Source organism: Zingiber officinale, chromosome 2B, assembly GCF_018446385.1.
Source record: "Zingiber officinale cultivar Zhangliang chromosome 2B, Zo_v1.1, whole genome shotgun sequence".
NCBI lineage: Eukaryota > Viridiplantae > Streptophyta > Magnoliopsida > Zingiberales > Zingiberaceae > Zingiber > Zingiber officinale.
In genome coordinates, this window is record NC_055989.1 from 5951826 (window position 1) to 5963981 (window position 12156).

Sequence of the window (12156 nt, forward strand, 5' to 3'; positions counted from 1 at the left end):
ATGGGGAAGGTAAAACATGTTAGGAATGGTTAGTTTACCTCCCTTAGCATGTATAGAACCAAGAAGTGATAGCCGTTCAGCAAAATTTTAATTAGCATAGTTTCCGCATCTAGGCTTAGTAATGGTCAGGGAATAGTTTAGCACAACATAACTGTAGCAATCGGCCTTACAGCCTAGTAGTAGAAGGTGGGTCGTTACAAGGGTTGGTCCAGCTTCCTTCCATGCTCATCTTCAAGATAGTAAGCTCCAGAGTGGAGTCTTTTGATGACCTTGTAGGGTCCTCCCCATAGTGCTTCAAGTTTGGCGATGCCTCTGACTAGCTTTACTTGCTTCCAAACCATGTTTCCAACCTGGAATGATCTTGGGATCACTCTTCTATTGTAACCTTGTTTCACTCGCTGTCGGTATGCCATTAGTCGAATGGTGGCCTTATCCCTTATCTCGTCCACCAAATCGAGCTCCATGAGTCTTCGTTCCGCATTCCCTTCGTCGTAGAGAAGGACCCGATCTGACTCTACTCAGACTTCCACCGGGACTAACGCTTCACCGCCGTACACTAGGTGAAACGGCATGGCGCCGGTCGACTCTTTCGGTGTCGTGCGGAGAGCCCATAAAACATTGGGGAGCTCATCGACCTAGTTGCCTCTTGCGTGGTTGAGCCGAGCTCGTAAACATCTAAGGATTTTTCGATTGGTAACCTCCACCCGGCCGTTGCTTTAGGTGTAGGCCACAGAAGTGAAGGTCTGCTGTATGCCATAACCTTCGCATAATTTTCTGAGCTTCCGATCGACGAACTATCTCACATTATTCGAAACGAGTCAGCGAGGGATGCTGAACCAACAGATGATGCTTTGCCATACGAGTTTGATTACCATATTCTTGGTTATTTTAGCCAGCGGCTCGGCCTCCACCCACTTGGAAAAGTAATCAACCGCCACGAGCAAGAACCTCCGCTGAGCAGTCGCCATGGGGAATAGCCCCATGATATCCATGCCCTATTGGTCGAACGGGCAAGACACTGTGGACGTCTTCATCTCCTCGATTGGCTGATAGGGGATGTTGTGATATTTTTGGCAGGGCAAGCAAACAATTACTATTCGAGTGACATCTTCTTGCAGAATCGGCCAAAAATATCCGGCCAGGAGAATCTTTCAGGCCAACGATCGACCACTCGGGTGGCCACCGCAGGAGCCATGGTGCACCTCCCAAGCACTTGAGTAGGGGCAGAGAGAAGGCTCTCCTGTATAGTTGATCGCCGACCAGGGTGAACCATCTGACCCTTTTCTTCTACAAACGTGACGCTTCTTGATCAGCAGGTGTGGTGCCCAATCGAAGGAATTATATAATTGTCGGCCTCCAGTCGTTAAGAAAAATTACTGCTCCCATTCTGTCAATATGTGCTACCAACACGACTTGCTCTATTGGCTGGCCTATCGTGATCAGTGATGTGCGCAAATATTATGATCATTTATGTATGTTTTAGCGCACATTCACTTGCTTTACGCATACATATTCTTTGCATAATCGTCTCCTTTAGTTCGGAGATCTACTCTTTCATAAATATTCTTTTGTTCAGAGATCTACTCTTTGTGTGTTTTCTTGTTGACAGGACGCTAATTGGAGCGAAAATGGAGCTAAAACACACACAGGAGCTTGGGCCATGCAACCTCGCATGACCATGTGGCCGAATAGAAGGGAGACAGTGCACGGCCGTGCAACTCTTGCACGGTCGTGCGGCCACAACCGAAGGAGAACCATGCTTGGCCTTGCAAACTTGCACGGTCGTGCCCCCCACGACCAAAGCCAAGCAACACACGGCTGTGCCAAATGGCACGGTCGTGGCAAATATTGCAGTGGCGAGGAAGGTCACGACCGAGTGAATCCACACGGCCGTGTGATCTCGGCAGAGACGAAGAAGGCCACGGCCGTGTGACTCAACCCGAGAGGAAGCCGTGTGAGGCCGTGTGGATTCCACACGGCTGTGCGACGAAGAACGTGGGTCATGCCACGGAAAGATAGAGTTGTGCTGAATTCTGGGCAGATTGCAGACCGATCGTAATTCAGCCATAACTTTGTTCTCCGTTGGATTTTTGGGCTGTTCTTTATATCGAAACGTAGCCGACTTTAAGATCTACAACTTTGCTTCAGATCTAACAGAGAGAAATAATTGTTTTCCTATGCTAAATGGCACGGCGTGCCTCCTAACCGCGGGTTCAACTGGACCTCTGCCCAGATTGCAAAACAAACTTCAAACCGCCATAACTTTCTGTTCGGTTTGAGCCAGGGCTCGATCCAAGTATCAGATTGAATATAATTTCAAGTGATACAACTTTGGTTCAGGGTGAAGCACGAGAAAACCTGGTTTAATGGGTGAAAAACCTGGTTTACCGGACGCCTGTAATCCTGGTTTTCCTGGGCAGCGTGGAGAAAGTATAAAAGGGTCAAGAACCCTATTCTTTGATTATCATTGGTTCGGGACTTCATCCCTCTCCTTGGAAAAGGGTTTTCTCCTTCGGGGGAAACCCTAAAGCTTCATCCACCACCATCCACGATGATCTTTCCATCTCCAGAGCAAGGAGGCATCCCCAAGACATCGGAAATCTCGGCAAGCATCGCTTCTTCCCTTCCTTCTCATATCAAGGGTTGTAAGTATGTTCTTCTTTATGTTTTGGGGTTATTTTCCCCCCACGATGGAGTAGACATCCTTTTCTAGGATCAAGAAGTATTTGTAATATGATAGAGATGTAGAACTTGTTGGATCGAAACGTGCTAGAGGGGGGGGTGAATAGCGCTCGTGGCTATTTCGTTCCGGAATCATAAATCGTTCGAGTAATTAAATGCAGTGGAATAATGAAAAGAAAATAAAGCAACACAGATTAAGTAAAGAAAAGAGCACACGTAAACACAAGTAGTTACTTGGTTCAGAGCCTGTGGCGACTCCTACTCCAATGCCCGCGATCGTTGATCGCTTCTGGTGGGCAACAACTATAAGCTCGAATAATAGTTACAAAGTTATTACAATCTACTTGAAATGAAAAAGTATACCGACAATAAGAATGTGTAATTTTGAAGCTTCAGGTCGTCGGGATCTCGTTGCAGCACTTCGGGATTGTCTCGGTAGCAGTTTGTAGCAGAAAGATCTCTTGGAAGTTGTTGTTTCAAGCTGTTGCTTGAGTCCCTCTTTTAAACAGTGCTGGAGGCGCCTCCAGGCCGCTGAGTCGCACACGTGGATCATCTCTGATCTGGTCGCGCCTTATCCCATTGAAGGCGCCTCCAAGATGCTCCAAGGCGCCTCCAACGCCTGGTCCAAGGCGCCTCCAACGCCTGGTCCAAGGCGCCTTCAGCTTCCTTCGAGGTGCCTCCAGCTTCTCTGGACAACTGGCTTCGGCTAGCACAAGAGGCGCCTCCAAGCCCCATGGAGGCACCTTGGACATTGTTCATCCGAGGTTACATGTGCTCCTTTTGTTCCTGTAAAATGTGTTAGTTCCAAACACAAACCCTGCAAAACAAAGTTAGCATAGAAATATGATAAATAATATAATCGACAGTGATCGGACTGTCCGGGTTTGACTTCGGATTTCCAACCGGAAACCCTAGGTCGACCCGACGCCTACCGTTCCCTCTACAGGGAACTCATCCTCACCTACTCCACTCAGGAGAGTTACCTACTGCCAGTGCGATCCTTCAGATCGACTGGACTTTTACTCTGCGTTCGAAGCTTCCAGACTTTCTGCTGGACTTTCGCTTCCCGGCCCGTCCAGTCTTTCACCTGGTTCGCGACACTAGGACTTTCCACCTAGGGTTACCCCCCCTAGGACTTTTGCCTGAAGCTTTCGACCCGCCAAGACTTTCCACATAGGGTTACCACCCCCTATGACCTAGGGTTACCAACCCTTAGGGTTTTCCACCTGCCTAACCGTAGCTAGGACTTTTGCCTAAGTATCACTTATGACTTTCCTGCAAGTTCCATGAATTTGTTAGATCACAAGACGACTTAACTTTGAACTCTTTGCCATTATCAAAACTTGGGTTCGATCGTCTGATGCTTCCCGCACCAACAATCTCCCCCTTTTTGATTATGGCAACTCAAATTCAAAGTTAAGTAAAAAAATGCATAAATAAACGTAAGCATGCTGTTAAATAGGAAGTTTTAAGCATAAACATAAGCATACTTAAGTCACATGTTAAGTACAAGCTAAAGACATTTTAAAATTTATAAAATTTAAGGTAAGGTAAATTAAAATTCTCGAAGTTAAGGCTCCCCCTTAATAAGAGAACTCTTTTCCTTAATTTTTAACTCTTATCCTTAATTTGATTTTTTTTTCCTTATCCTTAATTTGATTTTTTTGTCCTATTCTCCCCCTTTGCCATATATCAAAAACTCTGTAAGAAAAACTTAGTAAAAAAATGTTGAAGTCAAAAGTAACATTTAAAACACCTGACTTTTAAGTCATTGTAGGGAAAATTTTGTAGGGAAAGCTTAGGAACATTTTGCTAAGTAAAAATATTTTAAGTATAGATTCAGTTTAGCCAAAATTTTGAAAACTTAACCTTTTTTAAAGACTTTATTTTAAAGATTTTTCATTAAACTTAGAAGTCTTTAAAAAATATTATTTTCTTAAGTATGAAAATCAAATTAAGTTTGGAGAAAACTTTAGCTTTAAGAACTTTTTCAAGGCTTTTTATGATTAATTTTCATTGTAAGCTAAATGTCTAAGGAGATAATTTTCTTTCAACTAAATTTGAAGATCTAGTAAAAAGTTTATTTTGAAAAAATAACTTAAGTCGATTTTGAAACTTAGATGAAATCTTTGGGAAAAAGTAAATTTTCAAACTCTGTTAAATTTGAAAAGTTTTGTTGGTAAATATTTTTTAAATTTTGAACAAGTTTTTTAAATAATAGTTTGAAAAGAACAAAATAAACTTTACTAAATATTCAAAGGATTTAAAAAAATATTAAAAAAGTTTGAAAAAGTATTTAAATGAATAATGAATTCCAAAATACTTAACGGCCAAGGAGGAGCAAAATAAGGTTAAACCTTAATGTCCAAGCATGAGTTGAGTTAATTTGATTGTAAGTTAACTAAGTTATTTTAAATAAGGTATCAGAGCCCTAATGTGCAAGTTGAGTAACCCTAAACAATCAAATACTTTAATTTCTTGGCCACATGTTTAGACCATCTAGCTACTAGCTGATTGTCTAGAGGACAACAGCTTTCACTTGGTTAGTCAAGTTAAGTCAATAGATCCAGTTAGATTTGACTAGGGCTGGATGACTTGACTTGATTACTGTATATTAGGTACTTAACGCTCAGACTCATATTGATGCATAGATATAAGCATTCTTGAGTCCAGGCTGTACCCTATGCATCTCACACCATTCTATGTTTGTCAATCACAATAAAGGTAAGCCTAGGTGTTTGTGAGATGCTCTGACTGAATTCTAGGGGAACATGATTTCTAAGGTAGAGTCTAGGCTAAATCCAAATTTGAAAAACTAGTAAAATTGGGATTTTGAAAACAAAATTTTGCCTAGAATTTAGAAATATAATTTTAAGCTTAAGCAGATTTTGAAAAAAAGTAAAATTTAACCAAGAGTAAAGGTAGAAAACTGATTTGAAAATCAATACCTATTCTACACAACACATTCCTATTTGCCTTCTAAGTGCACTGAACTCAAGTTCAGGTAAGGGTTTTGTGAAAATGTCAGCTAGGTTTGATTTGGACTCAACATAGTTGAGTACAATTTCACCCTTGGCTACATGATCCCTTACAAAATGGTATTTTATCTCTATGTGTTTAATCCTTGAGTAATGAATTAGATTTTTGGTTAGATTAATTGAGCTCATATTGTCGATTAAAATTTTTATATTTTTGTATTCTAGTTGATAGTCTTTTAATGTATGCATCATCCACAAGAGTTGAGAGGTACACTCTCCTAAGGCTATGTATTCAGCTTCAGTAGTGGATAGAGCAACACAGTGTTGCTTTCTGCTTGACCAACTTACTAGGCACTGCCCTAGAATTTGGCAGCTACCACTTATGCTTTTTCTGTCTAGTTTACACCCGACATAGTCTGAATCAGAATAGCCAAACAGGTTAAAGGTGCACGTTCTAGGGTACCAAAGTCCTACATTTAGGGTACCTTTAATGTACCTAAGTATCCTTTTAACATATGTTAGGTGCGACTCTTTTACATGAGATTGGTATCTTACGCACATACCTACTGCAAATAATAAGTCGGGTCGACTTGGAGTTAGGTAGAGTAAGCTACCTATTGCACTTCTATAATACTTTGGGTCTACTGGTTTTCCTTCCGGGTCAGAGTCAATGTTGATGTTGGTTGCCATTGAAGTATTTATAATTTTTGAATTTTCCATGCCAAATTTTTTAATTAATTCCTTAGCATATTTAGTTTGATAAATATATATTCCATCTTTGGTTTGTTTGATTTGTAAGCCTAGGAAAAAGGTAAGTTTCCCAACCAAACTCATTTCAAATTCATTTTCCATTAGTTTAATAAATTCTTTTAAAAGTTTAGAGTTGGTGTAACGACCCGATTTTCCCTATTTTGAGGTCCAAATGTCCATAAAAATATTTGGAAATGCTTTTAAAATATTCTAGAGATTTATAGAAATTTTTAGAGTATTTTTACGCAATTTTTGGAGGTCGTTTAATATGTTTACAAAAGGAAAGAAGTTTTGACAAAAAATCATTGAAGGTGAGACTCGAACCCAAGACCTCCGGTCGAACCTGACCTAACCGGACGCATCCGACCAGCCGAGCTACGCTTGTTTTGTTAACCTAAGGGGAAGAGAAACATATTTAAGGAGTAGTTAATAATAAAGCCAGGGTTTTAAAAGAAAACCTAGGTTTTCCTCCTCTGCGGTCGAACCCTTTCTTCCCCTCTCCTTCGCGTGCGGCAGTTGTGCGGGCGGAAAACACACCGAGGTGACGGCGCTAGGTTTCCTTTCTCCAGCGGCCGGTGAGCTCTCTCTGTTAGTTAGAGCCCTAGAGCCAATCATTTGATGATTATATGGACTCATTGTATCATATTCTTGTATATTAATAAAGGCATTGGTTTTTGGTTATTATGCTTATTTGTATTAGTGTCAAATAAAATAAGTATAGTAACGTCCTTGAGTAGAACGTTCATACCTATATCAATCGATTAGTTGAATCGATAGTGAGATGATATAGGGAACACTACTCTAAATCATTCCTAGTCGAGTATTAACATTCAGGGACAATGTTAATACAATAAGACTAGCATGTAGGTCAGCTCAATGACTTGATCTCACAAGTCATGGATATAGAGATATCAAGCTGACACATGGGTATGCATTAGAGAATGTATACTGAATGACCCGCCATGAGAAAGTATCATGGATCGTTATATGAGTGTCATATACTTTCTCATGTGGCTATTAGTATGACTATTAGTCCTTAGACCTGAAGCCACCATGGATCCCTACATAAGGAGTTATGTACTTTAGTTTCGTCAAACGTCACCCGTAACTGGGTGGACTATAAAGGCGATTACTGGGTATATAACAAATTATGCAGAGGGATGTGAGTGATGTAGATGGGATCTATCCCTCCTATATGACGGGAGAGACATCGATATTCTTGATAGAGTGAGACCACGAAGTGTATGGCCATACCCAAATGAGTCAATATGAGATATTGAGCTCATTTGATTGAGTGAGTCTACTCGGAGTTCAAGATTTAGATTGGTCAGAGGATGACACGGTCTATGCCTCACATTGATCAATCTAGATGTCTAAGATAGAAGGACACTTGTCACATATTGTGAGGAGTCACAATTAGTAGTCACAAGGTGATGTTGGATCTCAACATTTCTTGTAACTTGGGTAGCAATGATGTATTGCTAGATGCCGCTCATTGCTTATATTTTAAAAGGAGTTTATAACATTGCCAACGTTACAAGAACCTATTAGGTCACACACAAAGAACATATGCATGGAGATTAGGTTCATATGATGAACCAATAGGATTAGATTCATATGATGAATCAAAGATTGGATTCAAATTAGACTTATTGAGTTAGACTCAATTAGATTCAATTGTTGAATGAGTCTAATTTAAATTTGATTCATGAGTCAATTTATATTAATTGAGATTCATTAAATTAAAATTGACTTGAATCAAAGCTTGGATTTAACTCAACTAGGAAGAGCATTGGTCAAGTTTGACTTGACCAAATAGAGGTTGACACATCAAGTTTTGACTTGATGAATTGACACATCATGAGGATGACTCATCCTACATGGCATGCCACATCATCCCCTTATATAATGGTGTGCCACCTCATGGAGGTTACACACCATTAATCCTCTTAATGTGGCCGGCCACATTAATGTGGGGGTTACACATGTGGTGGCCGGCCACACTAAGTGAGGAGAGGGTTTCATTTGGTGGCAATTGAATGGTGTTCAATGCTTCTTCTTCCTTGGGTGCTTCTCCCTCTCTCTAGCTTGCTGATGGTCGTGGCTTGATAGTGGAGAAGAAGTGAGTTGATTCCAAGCAACTAGGTGGTGTCAAGGTCACAAAAGGAGAGTACCTAGAGGAGTGTGTGAGTTCCTTTTTCCCTTCTCTCCTTTCTCACCTTTTAGATCCAATCCGAGAGCCCTAGAAAGTGCTAGCACACTTGTGGGTTCTCCTCTCCATCTTTGAGTGGTAGAAGGCCACTCCTTGTTCGTGTGGATACCGCTAGAGGACCGTTCGCTTGACGGTCTCGAGATCCGGTTACCTTTGGACGTTGCGGGATTACGAAGGGCACGCATCAAGGGTAAATATTTTTCCCTCGTAGATCTAAGAGTCGATCGTGTTTTAAACTCGTACTCGTATTTTTCGAAAGTTTTACCTTGCACGAGATCCGTGGCTTGGGCGATTCGGGGTTTCCGCGACGCGAAAAGCGGTTTTCGCGGCCCGAAAAACCCAACACTCTCCTCCACGGATCCTTCACCAAGCCGAACTTCTCTCGGCAAGGTCAGCGCGGGCACAAGAAGAAGCCGCAAGTCTTCAAGCTTTGAAACCCTAGAATCTCTTCCACCCTTCGGTTGTAAGTCCAAGAACCGGCTGTAAGTACTACTCACCTGCGGTGGGATTGTTTCGGAATTTCCTGTTCTTTTTAGTTCCGAATTTTTCTGTGAAGGTAGTGGAATTAGGGTTTGCTGCCATGTGTTGCTTGTTCGGTTTCCTCCTTGCTTGTTGAGATGCCATTCTCAGATTTTGCTATTGTACAGAAACATATGCTCAATTCTGTTAAGATTGGTTGTACCGAGTTGATAAACTAGAGTTGCTGTGCAGTTCGGGTTGTGCACGAGGAATGTGCTATGCAGTTCGGTTTGGGTGTGTTTGATTTGTTTTTGGAGATTTAGAAATCCTCACAATGAGGTGAAGTTATTCTTTTAAAGTAAGACCAAGGTCTTTAGTATAGATTTGGTTTCGGTTTTGTAATGCAGGTGATTTCCCGGACAGATTCGTAGCAGATGAAAAACAATGGATTTTTCATTGGGTTTTATTCTAGTTTTCTACCATATATGCTAGTTCCTAGATTAGTTCTTGCAAGCATTAGTAGACAATCTAAGTTCTGCATTTTATTATAGTTTCCTTCCTTGCTTCCAGGTCATGTTGTACAGGATCGAGGTTGATTCAATTAGTTTTCTTTTGCTCTATTTGGTAGCATGATTAGTAAGATCAAATTAGTCTTCCTTTGCTCTACTTTGTAGCATGATTAGTAAGATTAGATTTGCTTTCTTTTGCTCTTATCACAACATGTTTAGAAAGTTCAAATTAGCTTTCTTTTGCTTTCTTTTATAGTATGTTTAGAAAGTCCAAATTAGCTCTCTTTTGCTCTATTTTACAGCATGTTTAGTAAGTCCAAGTTAGCTTTCTTTTGCTCTATTTTATAGCATGTTTAGAAAGTCCAAGTTAGCTTTCTTTTGCTCTATTTTACAGCATGTTTAGAAAGTCCAAATTAGCTCTCTTTTGCTCTATTTTACAGCATGATTAGCAAGTTTGAATTAGCTTTCTTTTGCTCTATTTTATAGCATGATTAGCAAGTTTGAATTAGCTTTCTTTTGCTCTATTTTATAGCATGATTAGCAAGTTTGAATTAGTTTTCTTTTGCTCTATTTTATAGCATGATTAGTAAGATTAGATTAGCTTTCTTTGCTCTTATCATAGCATGTTTTAAAAGTTCAAACTAGCTCTCTTTTGCTCTATTCTAGAGCATGATTAGTAAGTTCAGATGTGCTTTCTTTTCCTTTATTTTACAGCATGTTTAGAAAGTTCAGATTTTCTTTTCTGTTGCTTTGTTTTATAACATGCTTAGAGAGAGTCTAGATTTGTTTCCCTTGTATTGTTTTTATATAGCATGCTTAGTTAATTGTAATCCTACACTTGTTAGATATATCTATAGGATTCTAATAGGCTCCAATAAAGGATTATAAGAAGCATGAGTAAAGAAAAAGACTAAAGTCTAGTTAAAAAGAGATAACAAGTAAACTAAAGTAAGAGGCTAGTACCCGACTTCCAAGGTTGTAGTTAAACAAATCCAGGTGACCAATTCCAAGGTCTTGGCCCTGGTAAGACCAAGGTCTTTACCTCATAGGACTAGAGGCTCGCTACCTCAGTCACTATTAGAGAGCGCGTAAAACAAAGATGGTACTAAGCCTGGGCACAAAGTAGAAAAGAAAAGAAAGAAGAACAAGAAGAAGAAAGTGAAAGAGAAATTAAAAGATTAATTTCTAGTATAAGAAAAGTAAGAAGAACAAGAAGAAGAAAGTGAAAGAGAAATTAAAAGATTAATTTCTAGTATAAGGATATAAGAAAATAAAACAAGTTTATGCTTAGAATCAATAAAAGTTTAGTTCTTTAATTCTAAGCCTACAGTAGTAGTTTCATTACTTTCCTGTCAGTTAGTGAGCATGTTTAGTTTTCAGTTTTATTTCTGTATACCATGAGTACATGCAGCTTTGCTTTAGCATTACAGTTTCAGTATTATTGCATTACTTTTATGCACTTCGATGTTTTTGTGAGATAGATTAGTACTTACTAAGCGTTTTCGCTTATAGTTTTGTTTTCTTTCCTCCTACTGCAGATAAAGGAAAAGCTAAGATATGAAAGGGAGGCGACAGGGTGGTGGTGGTGATGAAGGTGTGTGATGACTGGACTGTGGAGAGATCCAGAAGTAGCTGGCAAAATTGTCAAGAATTTCGTTAGTTCTCTTTTAATGTTATATTAAATTTGGGATTGTAGTTGAGTTTATTTCCGCATGTCTAGCTTGTCTCTTTTATTATTTGTGGAGTGTTGTAGTCGTTGCTATTGCTAGAGTAGTTTCTTTATTTTTATTGTGATTTTATTACTGCGTGGTTGTGGAAAATATGTTCCAGCCGTCTGTGGCTGCGTATACTTTGTTTGTATTATAGATTTGGTCACCGGTACAGGGGAGACTCTGCCGAAATTTTTCGGTAGGAATTCCTCTAAATCGTGATAAATCTAACTGATTCTAATAATAGCGTCAGTGACACTAGTAAGTAAAGTATAGATAGGTAACGGTCGCCCTTAGAGAGCAGTAGTAAGAAGGGTGGGTTGTTACAGTTGGTATCAGAGCAGTGTTCCATTCTCCAGCATCACACACACATCAGCATCATCCTCGTCGTCTCCAAGTAAGAAAGTATTAAAATTCTTTCTTTATTCTGCTTTCCTTATTATTAACTGCAGTATAGAGTATATGTCTTTAAGTGCTTAAGTAAGATAGAAGATTTTGTTTCCCTTTTCTTTATTCATATATATATATATATATGATTAGAAGGGTTAGAGAAGCTATTTAGTCTTTTTCCTTTGCATAATTAGATGTTAAGAAAAAGGATGTCCCCGTACCGTTCGTACTGAGAACCAAGATCAGGAGAACGAAGAGCTTAGATCAACTGAGTCCAATCTCTCTGAAGTTGTTGCCTAACTCCGGAGACAAGTAGCATAACAGCAGCAAGTGATTGCCAATCTGATGGCAAACCAGCCAGCAGTTCCTCCCCCTCCTCCAGCTATCACTGCAGAGGCTCCAGTGGTAATTGAGACTCCACCAGCTACCCAGGGAGCCGTCACATCACCCCAGAGACCAGAAGCTTA